At 48.6% G+C, this 18,154-nt stretch overlaps 1 protein-coding gene and 1 long non-coding RNA gene across 3 annotated transcripts in view; one reads left to right on the forward strand and one right to left on the reverse strand.

The window, feature by feature from the left end:
- Window positions 1–18,154, reverse strand: part of nme7 (NME/NM23 family member 7) — a 106,174-nt gene that overhangs the window by 59,633 nt on the left and 28,387 nt on the right. The gene's annotated exons all lie outside the window — the stretch shown is intronic.
- LOC145861120 (uncharacterized) overlaps window positions 17,283–18,154 on the forward strand; it is a 50,593-nt gene continuing 49,721 nt past the window's right edge. The window contains exon 1 of the long non-coding RNA XR_014380934.1: window positions 17,283–17,863. This is a non-coding gene — a long non-coding RNA (uncharacterized LOC145861120). The remainder of the gene's footprint in view (window positions 17,864–18,154) is intronic.

Below are 18,154 nucleotides of genomic sequence, written 5' to 3' on the forward strand. Positions count from 1 at the left end.
CCCCCCCCCCCCCATTTGGTTACTGCTGTAACCTTGGATAACATTTCCCCAGGAAACACTGACTATACTTTGCAAATCAACAACAACAACAAGTTGGTCAAATGGGGCGGCAGATAGCCTAGTGGTTAGAGGTCAAAAAATCTGTCGTTCTGCCCCCTGAACAAGGCAGTTAACCCACAGTTCCCTGGTAGGCCGTCATTGTAAAATCAGAATTTGTTCTTTAACTGACTTGCCTAGTTAAATAAAGGTAAAAAATAAAAAAATAGGATTTTTGTAGTGTAGCTTGCCAATGATCAAGGAGGGATTTCTTTATAATTGGCTGCTGAGGCCTTATAAAATACAGACTAAAGACTGTGTTCCATTGACTGAACCCTTCAGACCAGACCGGACTACTTACTACTCTGGATGCGTCTGAAATACACTACTTCCTCCCCCCCCCCCCCCAGAACCCTATGGGCCCCGGTCAAAAGTAGTGCACTACATAGGGAATAGGGTGCCGTTTGGGATGCAGGGTCTGAGTCCGGCCTTAGAGCCAAGGCGTGGTCTGTCTCCGCATGGTGTTCCAGTAATCATGTGGACTTTGTTCAAGGAGGGAGTGGGGCGAGGATAGGTTAAAGAGAAGTGTTGTATCTCTGGCAGGCTGCCTATCCAGTACAGTGGAACTGTAAGGTTCCCATTGTTCACGGCGTTATCTCCAACCTAAACAAGCCTCTGTGTCTCTCTTCACCATGTCTATGATTCTGCTACCTGAATAGAGGAAACTAGAAAAGCCACAAGAGACTAGAGGAAGGATTTTTTTTGTAACCTATTAGCTAATCCACTTGTTCAATTCCTGTGAGGAATATTACAGACACAGTGATAGAGTAATCCACCTTCCCCGATAGTGATCTCAGACTAGAACCCAGAGCTACTAATAACGACCTCATGAAAGGCTGCAGCTCTACTCTACTAATAACGACCTCATGAAAGGCTGCAGCTCTACTCTACTAATAACGACCTCATGAAAGGCTGCAGCTCTACTCTACTAATAACGACCTCATGAAAGGCTGCAGCTCTACTCTACTAATAACAACCTCATGAAAGGCTGCAGCTCTACTCTACTAACAACAACCTCATGAAAGGCTGCAGCTCTACTCTACTAACAACAACCTCATGAAAGGCTGCCCTGCTACTCTACTCTACTAACAACAACCTCATGAAAGGCTGCAGCTCTACTCTACTCTACTCTACTAATAACGACCTCATGAAAGGCTGCAGCTCTACTCTACTAATAACAACCTCATGAAAGGCTGCAGCTCTACTAATAACATCCTCATGAAAGGCTGCAGCTCTACTCTACTAATAACGACCTCATGAAAGGCTGCAGCTCTATTCTACTAATAACAACCTCATGAAAGGCTGCAGCTCTACTCTACTAATAACAACCTCATGAAAGGCTGCAGCTCTACTCTACTAATAACGACCTCATGAAAGGCTGCAGCTCTATTCTACTAATAACAACCTCATGAAAGGCTGCAGCTCTACTCTACTAATAACGACCTCATGAAAGGCTGCAGCTCTACTCTACTAATAACAACCTCATGAAAGGCTGCAGCTCTACTCTACTAACAACAACCTCATGAAAGGCTGCAGCTCTACTCTACTAATAACAACCTCATGAAAGGCTGCAGCTCTACTCTACTAATAACAACCTCATGAAAGGCTGCCCTGCTACTCTACTCTACTAACAACAACCTCATGAAAGGCTGCCCTGCTACTCTACTCTACTAACAACAACCTCATGAAAGGCTGCAGCTCTACTCTACTCTACTAATAACGACCTCATGAAAGGCTGCAGCTCTACTCTACTAATAACAACCTCATGAAAGGCTGCAGCTCTACTCTACTAATAACAACCTCATGAAAGGCTGCAGCTCTACTCTACTAACAACAACCTAATGAAAGGCTGCAGCTCTACTCTACTAACAACAACCTCATGAAAGGCTGCAGCTCTACTCTACTAATAACGACCTCATGAAAGGCTGCAGCTCTACTCTACTAATAACAATCTCATGAAAGGCTGCAGCTCTACTCTACTAACAACAACCTCATGAAAGGCTGCAGCTCTACTCTACTAACAACAACCTCATGAAAGGCTGCAGCTCTACTCTACTAATAACAACCTCATGAAAGGCTGCAGCTCTACTCTACTAATAAAAACCTCATGAAAGGCTGCAGCTCTACTCTACTCTACTAATAACAACCTCATGAAAGGCTGCAGCTCTACTCTACTCTACTAACAACAACCTCATGAAAGGCTGCAGCTCTACTCTACTCTACTAATAACGACCTCATGAAAGGCTGCAGCTCTACTCTACTAACAACAACCTCATGAAAGGCTGCAGCTCTACTCTACTAACAACAACCTCATGAAAGGCTGCAGCTCTACTCTACTCTACTAATAACAACCTCATGAAAGGCTGCAGCTCTACTCTACTAACAACAACCTCATGAAAGGCTGCAGCTCTACTCTACTCTACTAACAACAACCTCATGAAAGGCTGCAGCTCTACTCTACTAATAACAACCTCATGAAAGGCTGCAGCTCTACTCTACTAATAAAAACCTCATGAAAGGCTGCAGCTCTACTCTACTCTACTAATAACAACCTCATGAAAGGCTGCAGCTCTACTCTACTAATAACAACCTCATGAAAGGCTGCAGCTCTACTCTACTCTACTCTACTAACAACAACCTCATGAAAGCCTGCAGCTCTACTCTACTAATAACAACCTCATGAAAGGCTGCAGCTCTACTCTACTAATAACAACCTCATGAAAGCCTGCAGCTCTACTCTACTAATAACAACCTCATGAAAGGCTGCCCTGCAGCTCTACTCTACTAACAACAACCTCATGAAAGGCTGCAGCTCTACTCTACTAACAACAACCTCATGAAAGGCTGCAGCTCTACTCTACTAACAACAACCTCATGAAAGGCTGCAGCTCTACTCTACTAACAACAACCTAATGAAAGGCTGCAGCTCTACTCTACTAACAACAACCTCATGAAAGGCTGCAGCTCTACTCTACTAACAACAACCTCATGAAAGGCTGCAGCTCTACTCTACTAATAACAACCTCATGAAAGGCTGCAGCTCTACTCTACTAATAACATCCTCATGAAAGGCTGCAGCTCTACTCTACTAACAACAACCTCATGAAAGGCTGCAGCTCTACTCTACTAACAACAACCTCATGAAAGGCTGCAGCTCTACTCTACTAATAACATCCTCATGAAAGGCTGCAGCTCTACTCTACTAATAACAACCTCATGAAAGGCTGCAGCTCTACTCTACTAATAACAACCTCATGAAAGGCTGCAGCTCTACTCTACTAACAACGACCTCATGAAAGGCTGCAGCTCTACTCTACTAACAACAACCTCATGAAAGGCTGCTACTCTACTCTACTAACAACAACCTCATGAAAGGCTGCCCTGCTACTCTACTCTACTAATAACATCCTCATGAAAGGCTGCCCTGCTACTCTACTCTACTCTCCCGAGATGCACAGCGGTCTAAGGCACAGCATCTCAGTGCAAGCCCCGACAGTGCATCTCACTGCAGTACCTGGTTCGAATCCAAGCTGTATCACATCCGGCCGTGATTGAGAGTCTCATAGGGCGGTGCACAATTGGCCCAGCGTCGTCTGGTTTTGGCCAAGGTGGGCCGTCATTGAAGATAAGAATTTGTTCTTAACTGACTTGCCTAGTTAAATAAAGGTTAAATATATATGTATATATATATATATATATATATATATATATATATATATATTTTAAATACTCTGCTCTGCTCTGCTCTACTCTGCTCCGTTCTGCCCTACTCTGCTCCGTTCTGCCCTACTCTGCTTCGTTCTGCCCTACTCTGCTTCGTTCTGCCCTACTCTGCTCCGCTCTGCCCTACTCTGTCCCGTTCTGCCCTACTCTGCTCCGTTCTGCCCTACTCTGCTCCGTTCTGCCCTGCCCTACTCTGCTCTGCCCTACTCTGCTCTGCCCTACTCTGCTCTGCCCTACTCCGCTCCGCCCTACTCTGCTCCGTTCTGCCCTATTCTGCTCCGCCCTACTCTGCTTCGTTCTGCCCTACTCTGCTCCGTTCTGCCCTACTCTGCTCCGTTCTGCCCTACTCTGCTCCGTTCTGCCCTACTCTGCCCTGTTCTGCCCTGCTCTGTTCCGCTCTGCCCTGCTCTGCTCTGCCCTGCTCCGCTCTGCCCTGCTCCGCTCTGCCCTGCTCCGCTCTGCCCTGCTCCGCTCCGCCCTACTCTGCTCCGCTCTGTTCCGCCCTACTCTGCTCCGTTCCGCCCTACTCTGCTCCGTTCCGCCCTACTCTGCTCCGTTCCGCCTACTCTGCTCCGTTCCGCCTACTCTGCTCCGTTCCGCCCTACTCTGCGCCGTTCTGCCCTACTCTGCGCCGTTCTGCCCTACTCTGCGCCGTTCTGCCCTACTCTGCGCCGTTCTGCCCTACTCTGCTCCGTTCTGCCCTACTCTGCTTCGTTCTGCCCTACTCTGCTCCGTTCTGCCCTACTCTGCTCCGTTCTGCCCTACTCTGCTCCGTTCTGCCCTACTCTGCTCCGTTCTGCCCTACTCTGCCCTGTTCTGCCCTGCTCTGTTCCGCTCTGCCCTGCTCCGCTCTGCCCTGCTCCGCTCTGCCCTGCTCCGCTCTGCCCTGCTCCGCTCCGCCCTACTCTGCTCCGCTCTGTTCCGCCCTACTCTGCTCCGTTCCGCCCTACTCTGCTCCGTTCCGCCTACTCTGCTCCGTTCCGCCTACTCTGCTCCGTTCCGCCTACTCTGCTCCGTTCTGCCCTACTCTGCTCCGTTCTGCCCTACTCTGCGCCGTTCTGCCCTACTCTGCGCCGTTCTGCCCTACTCTGCGCCGTTCTGCCCTACTCTGCTCCGTTCTGCCCTACTCTACTCCGTTCTACTCTGTTCTGCCCTACTCTGCTCCGCTCTGCCCTACTCTGCTCCGCTCTGCCCTACTCTGCTCCGCTCTGCCCTGCTCCGCCCTGCCCTGCTCTGCTCCGCTCTGTTCTGCCCTGCTCTGCTCCGCTCTGTTCTGCCCTGCTCTGCTCCGCTCTGTTCTGCCCTGCTCTGCTCCGCTCTGTTCTGCCCTGCTCTGCTCCGCTCTGTTCTGCCCTGCTCTGCTCCGCTCTGTTCTGCCCTACTCTGCTCCGCTCTGTTCTGCCCTGCTCCCGCCCCGTTCTGCCCTACTCTGCTCGCTCCGTTCTGCCCTACTCTGCTCGCTCCGTTCTGCCCCTACTCTGCTCGCTCCGTTCTGCCCTACCCTACTCTGCTCGCTCCGTTCTGCCCTACCCTACTCTGCTCGCTCCGTTCTGCCCTACCCTACTCTGCTCTGTTCTGCCCTACCCTACTCTACTCAGTTCTGCCCTACCCTACTCTACTCTGTTCTGCCCTACTCTGCTCTGTTCTGCCCTACTCTGCTCCGTTCTGCCCTACTCTGCTCCGTTCTGCCCTACTCTGCTCCGTTCTGCCCTACTCTGCTCCGTTCTGCCCTACTCTGCTCCGTTCTGCCCTACTCTGCTCCGTTCTGCCCTACTCTGCTCCGTTCTGCCCTACTCCGCTCCGTTCTGCCCTACTCCGCTCCGTTCTGCCCTACTCCGCTCCGTTCTGCCCTACTCCGCTCCGTTCTGCCCTACTCTGCTCCGTTCTGCCCTACTCTGCTCCGTTCTGCCCTACCCTACTATGCTCTGTTCTGCCCTACCCTACTATGCTCTGTTCTGCCCTACCCTACTCTACTCCGTTCTACTCTGTTCTGCCCTACTCTGCTCCGTTCTGCCCTACTCTGCTCGCTCCGTTCTGCCCTACTCTGCTCGCTCCGTTCTGCCCTACTCTGCTCGCTCCGTTCTGCCCTACTCTGCTCGCTCCGTTCTGCCCTACTCTGCTCGCTCCGTTCTGCCCTACTCTGCTCGCTCCGTTCTGCCCTACCCTACTCTGCTCTGTTCTGCCCTACCCTACTCTACTCCGTTCTGCCCTACTCTGCTCCGTTCTGCCCTACTCTGCTCCGTTCTGCCCTACTCTGCTCCGTTCTGCCCTACCCTGCTCCGTTCTGCCCTACTCTACTCCGTTCTACTCTGTTCTGCCCTACTCTGCTCCGTTCTGCCCTACTCTGCTCCGTTCTGCCCTACTCTGCTCCGTTCTGCCCTACTCTGCGCCGTTCTGCCCTACTCTGCGCCGTTCTGCCCTACTCTACTCTGTTCTACTCTGTTCTGCCCTACTCTGCTCCGCTCTGCCCTACTCTGCTCCGCTCTGCCCTACTCTGCTCCGCTCTGCCCTACTCTGCTCCGCTCTGCCCTACTCTGCTCCGCTCTGCCCTACTCTGCTCCGCCCTGCCCTACTCTGCTCCGCCCTGCCCTACTCTGCTCTGCCCTGCCCTACTCTGCTCCGCTCTGCCCTACTCTGCTCCGCTCTGCCCTACTCTGCTCCGCCCTGCCCTACTCTGCTCCGCCCTGCCCTACTCTGCTCCGCCCTACTCTGCTCCGTTCTGCCCTACTCTGCCCTACCCTACTCTGTTCAGCCCTACCCTGCTCCGCCCTGCCCTACTCTGCTCCGTTCTGCCCTACTCTGCTCCGCTCTGTTCTGCCCTACTCTGCTCCGCTCTGTTCTGCCCTACTCTGCTCCGCTCTGTTCTGCCCTACTCTGCTCCGCTCTGTTCTGCCCTGCTCCGCTCTACTCTGCTCCGCTCTGTTCTGCCCTGCTCCGCCCCGTTCTGCCCTACTCCGCTCCGTTCTGCCCTACTCTGCTCGCTCCGTTCTGCCCTACTCTGCTCGCTCCGTTCTGCCCTACCCTACTCTGCTCGCTCCGTTCTGCCCTACCCTACTCTGCTCTGTTCTGCCCTACCCTACTCTACTCAGTTCTGCCCTACTCTACTCTGTTCTGCCCTACCCTACTCTACTCCGTTCTGCCCTACTCTGCTCCGTTCTGCCCTACTCTGCTCCGTTCTGCCCTACTCTGCCCTACCCTACTCTGTTCAGCCCTACCCTGCTCCGCCCTGCCCTACTCTGCTCCGTTCTGCCCTACTCTGCTCCGCTCTGTTCTGCCCTACTCTGCTCCGCTCTGTTCTGCCCTACTCTGCTCCGCTCTGTTCTGCCCTACTCTGCTCCGCTCTGTTCTGCCCTGCTCCGCTCTGTTCTGCCCTACTCTGCTCCGCTCTGTTCTGCCCTGCTCCGCCCCGTTCTGCCCTACTCCGCTCCGTTCTGCCCTACTCTGCTCGCTCCGTTCTGCCCTACTCTGCTCGCTCCGTTCTGCCCTACCTTACTCTGCTCGCTCCGTTCTGCCCTACCCTACTCTGCTCTGTTCTGCCCTACCCTACTCTGCTCTGTTCTGCCCTACCCTACTCTACTCAGTTCTGCCCTACCCTACTCTGTTCTGCCCTACCCTACTCTACTCCGTTCTGCCCTACTCTACTCCGTTCTGCCCTACTCTGCTCCGTTCTGCCCTACTCTGCTCCGTTCTGCCCTACTCTGCTCCTTTCTGCCCTACCCTACTATGCTCTGTTCTGCCCTACCCTACTCTACTCCGTTCTACTCTGTTCTGCCCTACTCTGCTCCGTTCTGCCCTACTCTGCTCCGTTCTGCCCTACTCTGCTCCGTTCTGCCCTACTCTGCCCTACCCTACTCTGTTCAGCCCTACCCTGCTCCGCCCTGCCCTACTCTGCTCCGTTCTGCCCTACTCTGCTCGCTCCGTTCTGCCCTACTCTGCTCGCTCCGTTCTGCCCTACTCTGCTCGCTCCGTTCTGCCCTACCCTACTCTGCTCTGTTCTGCCCTACCCTACTCTACACCGTTCTGCCCTACTCTACTCTGTTCTGCCCTACTCTACTCTGTTCTGCCCTACCCTACTCTGTTCTGCCCTACCCTACTCTGTTCTGCCCTACCCTACTCTACTCCGTTCTACTCTGTTCTGCCCTACTCTGCTCCGTTCTGCCCTACTCTGCTCCGTTCTGCCCTACTCTGCTCCGTTCTGCCCTACTCTGCGCCGTTCTGCCCTACTCTGCGCCGTTCTGCCCTACTCTGCGCCGTTCTGCCCTACTCTGCGCCGTTCTGCCCTACTCTACTCCGTTCTGCCCTACTCTACTCCGTTCTACTCTGTTCTGCCCTACTCTGCTCCGCTCTGCCCTACTCTGCTCCGCCCTGCCCTACTCTGCTCCGCCCTGCCCTACTCTGCTCCGCCCTGCCCTACTCTGCTCCGCCCTACTCTGCTCCGCCCTACTCTGCTCCGCCCTACTCTGCTCCGTTCTGCCCTACTCTGCTCCGTTCTGCCCTACTCTGCCCTACCCTACTCTGTTCAGCCCTACCCTGCTCCGTTCTGCCCTACTCTGCTCCGCTCTGTTCTGCCCTACTCTGCTCCGCTCTGTTCTGCCCTACTCTGCTCCGCTCTGTTCTGCCCTACTCTGCTCCGCTCTGTTCTGCCCTACTCTGCTCCGCTCTGTTCTGCCCTGCTCTGTTCTGCCCTGCTCTGCTCCGCTCTGTTCTGCCCTGCTCTGCTCCGCTCTGTTCTGCCCTGCTCCGCTCTGTTCTGCCCTACTCTGCTCCGCTCTGTTCTGCCCTACTCTGCTCCGCTCTGTTCTGCCCTGCTCCGCCCCGTTCTGCCCTGCTCCGCTCCGTTCTGCCCTGCTCTGCTCGCTCCGTTCTGCCCTACCCTACTCTGCTCGCTCCGTTCTGCCCTACCCTACTCTGCTCTGCTCTGTTCTGCCCTACCCTACTCTACTCCGTTCTGCCCTACTCTACTCTACTCCGTTCTGCCCTACTCTACTCTACTCCGTTCTGCCCTACCCTACTCTACTCTGTTCTGCCCTACCCTACTCTGCTCCGTTCTGCCCTACTCTGCTCCGTTCTGCCCTACTCTGCTCCGTTCTGCCCTACTCTGCTCCGTTCTGCCCTACCCTACTATGCTCTGTTCTGCCCTACCCTACTATGCTCTGTTCTGCCCTACCCTACTCTACTCCGTTCTACTCTGTTCTGCCCTACTGTGCTCCGTTCTGCCCTACTCTGCTCCGTTCTGCCCTACTCTGCTCTCTTCTGCCCTACTCTGCTCTCTTCTGCCCTACTCTGCTCTGCCTACTCTACTCTGCTCTGCTCTACTCTACTCTGCTCCGTTCTGCCCTACTCTGCTCTCTTCTGCCCTACTCTGCTCTACTCTACTCCGTTCTGCCCTACTCTGCTCCGTTCTGCCCTACTCTGCTCCGTTCTGCCCTACTCTGCTCTGCTCTGCTCCGTTCTGCCCTACTCTGCTCTGCTCTGCTCCGTTCTGCTCACCCCGTGCGCTGCCAGTGCTTTGAACCAGCCAGAGCCAGATCAGTACTGGTTAGCTTCCTACAGGCATTACTATGTTTTTGGCAGGCAGGCTGTTACTTAGAAACAACCCTCGGCAGGGTTGTAAAACAACCTGACGCACCGGGTTTTCAGGGGAAATGGAAAAGAGAGCCTGTGACACTTTTGGACGTTAACAAGGAGACACGCCATCTTAACTCCTCCTCCACAGTTAGTGGATTGGTTGAACAGTGTAGAAAGAGAACCTCCCCCCTCCCCCTCCCACAACAGAAAGAAAGGAACGCTGGTACGGACTGCAACGTGTGGTTACAAACCGCAGGAATAATAGTACACAGCATGCCCAGTAATAGTATCACTATTTCCACTGTGAACAAAACATTCAAAATGTTTCAATATCTAGGCTGTAATAACAAGACCGTGGTTTGGTACCCGAACAATATAAGAACTTTCTGAAGACGGTTTAAAAACACCTCTGAAAAAGGAGTAAACATAGTTAACGTTTTAAAAACTGTTTAAAACACCACTGTACATACAATTATACTGACTCTATACACCCACATACTGCTGATACTCTGTTTATCTTATATCCTGTTGCCTTGTCACCTTCCCCCTATACATATCTACCTCCATCACTCCAGTATCCCTGTCCCCTTCCCCCTATACATATCTACCTCCATCACTCCAGTATCCCTGTCCCCTTCCCCCTATACATATCTACCTCCATCACTCCAGTATCCCTGTCCCCTTCCCCCTATACATATCTACCTCCATCACTCCAGTATCCCTGTCCCCTTCCCCCTGTACATATCTACCTCCATCACTCCAGTATCCCTGTCCCCTTCCCCCTATACATATCTACCTCCATCACTCCAGTATCCCTGTCCCCTTCCCCCTATACATATCTACCTCCATCACTCCAGTATCCCTGTCCCCTTCCCCCTATACATATCTACCTCCATCACTCCAGTATCCCTGTCCCCTTCCCCCTATACATATCTACCTCCATCACTCCATTATCCCTGTCTCCTTCCCCCTATACAGTGAGGGAAAAAAGTATTTGATCCCCTGTTGATTTTGTACGTTTGCCCACTGACAAAGAAAGGATCAGTCTATAATTTTAATGGTAGGTTTATTTCAACAGTGAAAAAATATCCAGAAAAACACATGTCAAAAATGTTATAAATTGATTTGCATTTTAATGAGGGAAATAAGTATTTGACCCCCTCTCAATCAGAAAGATTTCTGGCTCCCAGGTGTCTTTTATACAGGTAACGAGCTGAGATTAGGAGCACACTCTTAAAGGGAGTGCTCCTAATCTCAGTTTGTTACCTGTATAAAAGACACCTGTCCACAGAAGCAATCAATCAATTAGATTCCAAACTCTCCACCATGGCCAAGACCAAAGAGCTCTCCAAGGATGTCAGGACAAGATTGTAGACCTACACAAGGCTGGAATGGGCTACAAGACCATCGCCAAGCAGCTTGGTGAGAAGGTGACAACATTTGGTGCGATTATTCGCGATTCGCGATGATTCGAACTGACCCTGGAACTGTACATAGCTTCCTATATCGTATTCTATATATATATATCTATTCATCCTGTTTTTATTCTACTTCACTTTTTTTTTATTTTATATAAAATGTTTTATAGTATTACTAAAACACTTGATCACATGACTAACCTACAGCTCCTCTCTCTCATCCCTGTTATTAGTTGTTATTGGAGGCTCCGACTGCTGCTGTAAAACCAAAACAGTCACGCTCCACATCCCTCGACTGCTGAATCTAAAGAGGCTCTGATCCTCTGGGAATCAGCAGAGTCTGACTGACAGGGGTTTATTTTAGTACCTTGTTTGGTTTGATCCGTATTGGAATGTGGCATAGTCGACGGAGTGGGATTGTGCAGGTACAGTGTATAAAAAAAACAAAAAATAAACATTTTATTCCGGTGAAAACAACGGGTGTAGACTTAACCGTGAAATGCTTGTTCATGAGCACTTCCCAACCATGATGAGTTAAAAAAAAATATATATATATATATATATATAATAATAAAAATAGTAACACAAGAGGTATAAAATACACAAGAATGAAGCTATAGACAGGAAGTACCAGATCAATGTGGAGCTATATACAGGGAGTACCAGATCAATGTGGAGCTATATACAGGAAGTACCAGATCAATGTGGAGCTATATACAGGAAGTACCAGATCAATGTGGACCTATAGACAGGAAGTACCAGATCAATGTGGACCTATATACAGGAAGTACCAGTACCAGATCAATATGGAGCTATATACAGGAAGTACCAGATCAATATGGAGCTATATACAGGAAGTACCAGATCAATGTGGAGCTATATACAGGGAGTACCAGATCAATATGGAGCTATATACAGGAAGTACCAGATCAATATGGAGCTATAGACAGGAAGTACCAGATCAATGTGGAGCTATATACAGGGAGTACCAGATCAATATGGAGCTATATACAGGAAGTACCAGATCAATATGGAGCTATATACAGGAAGTACCAGATCAATGTGGAGATATATACAGGAAGTACCAGATCAATGTGGAGAGGTATTTGAGGTAGATATGTCCATGAAGGCAGGGTAAAGTGACATCAGGATAGATAATAATAAGGTATTTGAGGTAGATATGTACATGAAGGCAGGGTAAAGTGACATCAGGATAGATAATAATAAGGTATTTGAGGTAGATATGTACATGAAGGCAGTGTAAAGTGACTAGACATCAGGATAGATAATAATAAGGTATTTGAGGTAGATATGTACATGAAGGCAGGGTAAAGTGACTAGGCATCAGGATAGATAATAATAAGGTATTTGAGGTAGATATGAACATGAAGGCAGGGTAAAGTGACTAGGCATCAGGATAGATAATAATAAGGTATTTGAGGTAGATGTATACATGAAGGCAGGGTAAAGTGACTAGCCATCAGGATAGATAATAATAAGGTATTTGAGGTAGATATGAACATGAAGGCAGGGTAAAGTGACTAGACATCAGGATAGATAATAATAAGGTATTTGAGGTAGATGTATCCATGAAGGCAGGGTAAAGTGACTAGCCATCAGGATAGCGTAAAAAGGATAGCGTAAAATAAAGAACAGAGTAAAAAGTGTTTGTGTTGTCGGTATGTGTGTGTGTGTGTGTTGTGTTGTGTTGTGTATGTGAATGTGTGTGTTTTGTGGAACTCAGTAGTGTGGGTGGCTGGAATCTTCGGCTATTTTCAGACCATCCTCTGACACCACCTGATATAGAAGTCCAGGATATGATGTACTGGTATATACCAAGCAGTGATGCAGCCAGTCGAGATGCTCTCGATGGTGCAGCTGTAAATCTTTTTCAGGATCTGAAGGCCCCATGCCAAATATTTTCATTCTCCTGAGGGGGAAGAGGCTGTGTTGTGTGTCTGTGTGTGTGGATTGTTTGTCATAGACAGAATCCGTGTGTGTGTGTGTGTGTGTGTGTGTGTGTGTGTGTGTGTGTGTGTGTGTGTGTGTGTGTGTGTGTGTGTGTGTGTGTGTGTTAAGACTATGTCAAACTGTGAGCTCAGTGGGGCCCTGGTGAAGCCTGTGGCCTGAGTGACTCACCCAGAAGTACTGTACAGTCGTGGCCAAAAGTTTTGAGAATGACACAAATATTAATTTTCACAAAGTCTGCTGCCTCAGTTTGTATGATGGCAATTTGCATATACTCCAGAATGTTATGAAGAATGATCAGATGAATTGCAATTAATTGCAAAGTCCCTCTTTGCCATGCAAATGAACTGAATCCCCCCCCAAAAAAACATTTCCACTGCATTTCAGCCCAGCCACAAAAAGGACCAGCTGACACCATGTCAGTGATTCTCTCGTTAACAAAGGTATGAGTGTTGACGAGGACAAGGCTGGAGATCACTCTGTCATGCTGATTGAGTTCGAATAACAGACTGAAAGCTTCAAAAGAAGGGTGGTGCTTGGAATCATTGTTCTTCCTCTGTCAACCATGGTTACCTGCAAGGAAACACGTTCCGTCATCAATGCTTTGCACAAAAAGGGCTTCACTGGCAAGGACATTGCTGCCAGCAAGATTGCATCTAAATCAGCCATTTATCGGATCATCAAGATCTCCTAAAATTGATTCAGCTGCGGGATCGGGGCACCACCAGAAGAGAGCTTGCTCAGGAATGGCAGCAGGCAGGTGTGAGTGCATCTGCACGCACAGTGAGGCGAAGACTTTTGGAGGATGGCCTGGTGTCAAGAAGGGCAGCAAAGAAGCCATTTCTCTCCAGGAAAAACATCAGGGACAGACTGATATTCTGCAAAAGGTACAGGGTTTGGACTGCTGAGGACTGAGGTAAAGTCATTTTCTCTGATGAATCCCCTTTCCGATTGTTTGGGGCATCTGGAAAAAAGCTTGTCCGGAGAAGACAAGGTGAGCGCTACCATCAGTCCTGTGTCATGCCAACAGTAAAGCATCCTGAGACCATTCATGTATCGGGTTGCTTCTCAGCCAAGGGAGTGGGCTCACTCACAATTTTGCCTAAGAACACAGCCATGAATAAAGAATGGTACCAACACATCCTCCGAGAGCAACTTCTCCCAACCATCCAGGAACAGTTTGGTGATGAACAATGTCTTTTCCAGCATGATGGAGCACCTTGCCATAAGGCAAAAGTGATAACTAAGTGGCTCGGGGAACAAAATATCGATATTTTGGGTCCATGGCCAGGACACTCCCCAGACCTTAATCCCATTGAGAACTTGTGGTCAATCCTCAAGAGGCAGGTGGAAAAACAAAAACCCACAAATTCTGACAAACTCCAAGTATTGATTATGCAAGAATAGGCTGCCATCAGTCAGGATGTGGCCCAGAAGTTAATTGACAGCATGCCAGGGCGGATTGCAGAGGTCTTGAAAAAGAAGGATCAACACTGCAAATATTGACTCAAATATTTGCATCAACTTCATGTAATTGTCAATAAAAGACACTTAGTAACATCTGACAAAAATATCTAAAGACACTGAAGCAGCAAACTTTGTGGAAATTAATATTTGTGTCATTCTCAAAACTTTTGGCCACGACTGTACATATGGGACATTACTGACAGCGCTCTTTAGAAACAACCAAAATCAGAGAGACACATCCGTAAACAGAGAGAGCAGAGCATTCCTCTCCAACAGAGAGAGCAGAGCATTCCTCTCCAACAGAGAGAGCAGAGCATTCCTCTCCAACAGAGAGAGCAGAGCATTCCTCTCCAACAGAGAGAGCAGAGCATTCCTCTCCAACAGAGAGAGCAGAGCATTCCTCTCCAACAGAGAGAGCACAGCATTCCTCTCCAACAGAGGAACAGAGCATTCCTCTCCAACAGAGGAACAGAGCATTCCTCTCCAACAGAGAGAGCAGAGCATTCCTCTCCAACAGAGAGAGCAGAGCATTCCTCTCCAACAGAGGAACAGAGCATTCCTCTCCAACAGAGAGAGCAGAGCATTCCTCTCCAACAGAGAGAGCAGAGCATTCCTCTCCAACAGAGAGAGCAGAGCATTCCTCTCCAACAGAGAGAGCAGAGCATTCCTCTCCAACAGAGAGAGCACAGCATTCCTCTCCAACAGAGGAACAGAGCATTCCTCTCCAACAGAGGAACAGAGCATTCCTCTCCAACAGAGAGAGCAGAGCATTCCTCTCCAACAGAGAGAGCAGAGCATTCCTCTCCAACAGAGAGAGCACAGCATTCCTCTCCAACAGAGAGAGCAGAGCATTCCTCTCCAACAGAGAGAGCAGAGCATTCCTCTCCAACAGAGAGAGCAGAGCATTCCTCTCCAACAGAGAGAGCACAGCATTCCTCTCCAACAGAGGAACAGAGCATTCCTCTCCAACAGAGGAACAGAGCATTCCTCTCCAACAGAGGAACAGAGCATTCCTCTCCAACAGAGAGAGCAGAGCATTCCTCTCCAACAGAGAGAGCAGAGCATTCCTCTCCAACAGAGGAACAGAGCATTCCTCTCCAACAGAGAGAGCAGAGCATTCCTCTCCAACAGAGAGAGCAGAGCATTCCTCTCCAACAGAGAGAGCAGAGCATTCCTCTCCAACAGAGAGAGCAGAGCATTCCTCTCCAACAGAGAGAGCAGAGCATTCCTCTCCAACAGAGAGAGCACAGCATTCCTCTCCAACAGAGGAACAGAGCATTCCTCTCCAACAGAGGAACAGAGCATTCCTCTCCAACAGAGAGAGCAGAGCATTCCTCTCCAACAGAGAGAGCAGAGCATTCCTCTCCAACAGAGAGAGCAGAGCATTCCTCTCCAACAGAGAGAGCAGAGCATTCCTCTCCAACAGAGAGAGCAGAGCATTCCTCTCCAACAGAGGAACAGAGCATTCCTCTCCAACAGAGGAACAGAGCATTCCTCTCCAACAGAGGAACAGAGCATTCCTCTCCAACAGAGAGAGCAGAGCATTCCTCTCCAACAGAGAGAGCAGAGCATTCCTCTCCAACAGAGAGAGCAGAGCATTCCTCTCCAACAGAGAGAGCAGAGCATTCCTCTCCAACAGAGGAACAGAGCATTCCTCTCCAACAGAGAGAGCAGAGCATTCCTCTCCAACAGAGAGAGCAGAGCATTCCTCTCCAACAGAGAGAGCAGAGCATTCCTCTCCAACAGAGAGAGCAGAGCATTCCTCTCCAACAGAAACGTCCAATCTGCTCAACGCCGTGAACAGTGAACCGTCTGCCAGTGTTGTTTAGGCTCTGAATTCAGACTCCTATACATCTAATCAGATACTCTAGTTCTCTCCTCAGTCAGTCCATAGCTTAGTCCAATGTCTCAGTACTCGGCACCAGTCCAGTCAGTCCAATGTCTCAGTACTCAACACCAGCCCAGTCAGTCCAACGTGTCAGTACTCAACACCAGACCAGAAGATTTTTTTATTTCACAGGTCAGTGTTCTATCCGTACGCTCTCTCCCTGCTCCAACAGGGATCAGGACAATGGGAAGGTTGGTTACAATGTGCGCTGGGGTTTGTGCGCGACGCAAACCCATCAAAGTATAACAGCAGCAGGGTAAGAAAGGAAGGGGGTTAGCAGTTATATAAGAACCAGGGTTTAACCTCTTGGGGCTAGGTGGGACGCTAGCGTGCCACCTGTGGTGCACTCCATCAACAGCAGGTGCATTTCAAGAGCGGCAAATTTGAATCCAAATAAATGTCAAAATTCAAATTTTTCAAAAATACAACTATGTTACACCATTTGAAAGATAAACATCTCCTTAATCTAACCACGTTTTACGATTTCAAAAAGGTTTTACGGCGAAAGCATAAATTTAGAGTATGTTAGGACAGTACATTTACAAGAGTTGTGTGTAATGTTTTGTCAAGTCAAAGACAGGGTCACCAAAACCATAAAACCAGCTAAAATGATACACTAACCTTTTACAATCTCCATCAGATGACACTCCTAGGACATTATGTTAGACAATGCATGCATTTTTAGTTCTATCAAGTTCATATTTATATACAAAAACAGCGTTTTACTATGGCATTGATGTTGAGGAAATCGTTTCCCTCCAATAACCGGCAGTCAAGTCAGCGTCACAAATTAAATAATTAAAATTAGAAAACATTGGTAAAATATTATATTGTCATTTAAAGAATTATAGATTTACATCTTTTGAACGCAATCAACTTGCCAGATTTAAAAATAACCTTACTGGGAAATCACACTTTGCAATAATCTGAGCACTGTGCCCAGAAAAATACGCGTTGCGATACAGACTAGACGTCATGTTGGGGAGATCTAAAATCGAAAATACTATGTAAATAATCCATTACCTTTGATTCTCTTCATCAGATGTCACTTCCAGGTATCACAGGTCCATAACGAATGTAGTTTTGTTCAAAAAAGCTCATCATTTATGTCCAAAAATCTCCGTCTCGTTAGCACATGATGTAAGCCAGCCGGACTTCTCGTCATGAACGAGGGGAAAAAATATATTTCCGTTCGTTCAAACATGTCAAACGTTGTATAGCATAAATCATTAGGGCCTTTTTTAACCAGAACATGAATAATATTCAAGGTGGACGAATGCATAGCCTTTTATAACGTATTGGAACGAGGGTACCCAACATGAAGTAGCGCGCCAGGTGTCTAATGGGACATCACCGTTCCATGGCTCTTGTTCGGTCAGATCTCCCTCCAGAAGACTCAAAACACTTTGTAAAGGCTGGTGACATCTAGTGGAAGCAATAGGAAGTGCCAAAATATTCCTAAACCCCTGTGTTTTTCAATGGGATAGGTTTAAAATCAATACAACACATCAGGTATCCACTTCCTGTCAGAAAATGTCTCAGGGTTTTGCCTGCCAAATGAGTTCTGTTATACTCACAGACACCATTCAAACAGTTTTGGAAACTTTAGAGTGTTTTCTATCCATATATAATAAGTATATGCATATTCTAGTTACTGGGTAGGATTAGTAACCAGATTAAATCGGGTACATTTTTTTTATCCAGACGTGCAAATGCTGCCCCCTAGACCCAACAGGTTAATGGCAGGTAAGGATTTTACACCAGCAGCCTGGCCAAGTCACTTCTCTGGATAACAGGCTGTTGAGGAGTTAAACTAAGTTGGCAAAGTAATTGCAAATTGGCAACGTTATTGTAGGCTACATTCCTTCAGCCAAGTACTATTTTAGGCCTCTATCTGAATGGTTATTGACAGTGAGGTTTTTATATTTTAGGCACTCAAAGTACTACACAAAATAGCCATAACGCAAGTATAATTGAAGGGTATAGTATACAAGAAAACTTGTCATAGGGTTGAGAGAAAATGAAT

Source organism: Salmo salar, chromosome 16 (genome assembly GCF_965601325.2).
Source record: "Salmo salar chromosome 16, fSalSal1, whole genome shotgun sequence".
NCBI lineage: Eukaryota > Metazoa > Chordata > Actinopteri > Salmoniformes > Salmonidae > Salmo > Salmo salar.